We start from the raw sequence: 1,214 nt of genomic DNA on the forward strand, positions 1-1,214 counted from the left end.
AAGTGTCAACTTCAGCTGAGAGTTATGTGCAAAATGAGTAAGAGTTTTTTAAAAAGCGCAACTGGAAAATGCAAATACTTAAGAGCTGCTGTTTTGTTCTCTGAAAATTGCAGTATCCTCGTTTGATAAGCTCACCCTCACAAAGGATGCTCAGTTCTACCAATCACGAGCTGGCCAAAAGCGTTCACCGTTCTTGACTGACTTCTGAAATTTACGTCCAAGAGAGATTTCAACTCCGTTTTCTTTAACTTTGACATTGATTAAAGAGAAGAGACAACCTGGACGCTACTTGGATGCCTTCTTCCTCCCTTCCCCCCCTCTGCAAAAAAACAGGCGAACTTGTTAATTGAAGAGCAAGGTGGATGATAGTTTTAGCAACGTTTACTGATTGAAAGATACTGCAATTTTTTTTAATACAATTTTTCAATGATTTCCTTTAAATGCTTTGCAGCCGATCGGCTTTGCAGCACAGTAATTCATACACTATACTGTACAAAATCACCAGCAAGACTGGAATGATGTATTCATAGAAGGCACCATCATGCTTATTACATTACCAGAGAACTCAAATACAGTCAAGACAAATTTCACTGTACAATGCTTATCGAAGGGGGAAGGGGAAGGAGGAGTGTGTTGAGCAGCCATCCCTGTACTGAAGAGGGGCAGATAGAAAAATCTGACGTGAGCTATCAAACTTGTTGCGTACTCAGGGCTACGACTTTGAAACTCTGGGTTCTGTTTAGTTTACAGCTAAATGGATTCCTTCTGGAATAAACTTGTAGTCTTATTAAGGTTTGTGTGTGTACATATGTTGGTCACAGCAAGCAGATCAGATGCCCGCATCGTTTCACAAGCTATTCTGTCTGAATAAGAGGATGAAGGGTTTTTTTCCTCCGATGCCTCCTGCAGATGTCAATATAAATGAGTTCAGAGTACCCATTAGTGCATTTTGATGAGTGCGTAAACACGAGTTTGTTTGGAGCCGAGTGTTCTAAGAAGGAAAAAAAAAAAAGGCAAGCTTCTCCAATTGCACAAATTGCACTATTTGTGTTTCCAACAGTAATAGGCAGAAACAGTAACACTTACACAAAATGTGCAGCAGAGGGTTTTTGACTGAAAGGACCTGAATTCTATTGGGCATGTCCTTTAGTTCACTTTTGTTGCAGATAGTTAACCGGTCTTTTTCTTTCTTTTTTTTTTTTTTTTTTTTTTTT

This window comes from Aptenodytes forsteri, unplaced genomic scaffold (genome assembly GCF_000699145.1).
Source record: "Aptenodytes forsteri isolate BGI_AS27 unplaced genomic scaffold, ASM69914v1 Scaffold467, whole genome shotgun sequence".
Taxonomy (NCBI): domain Eukaryota; kingdom Metazoa; phylum Chordata; class Aves; order Sphenisciformes; family Spheniscidae; genus Aptenodytes; species Aptenodytes forsteri.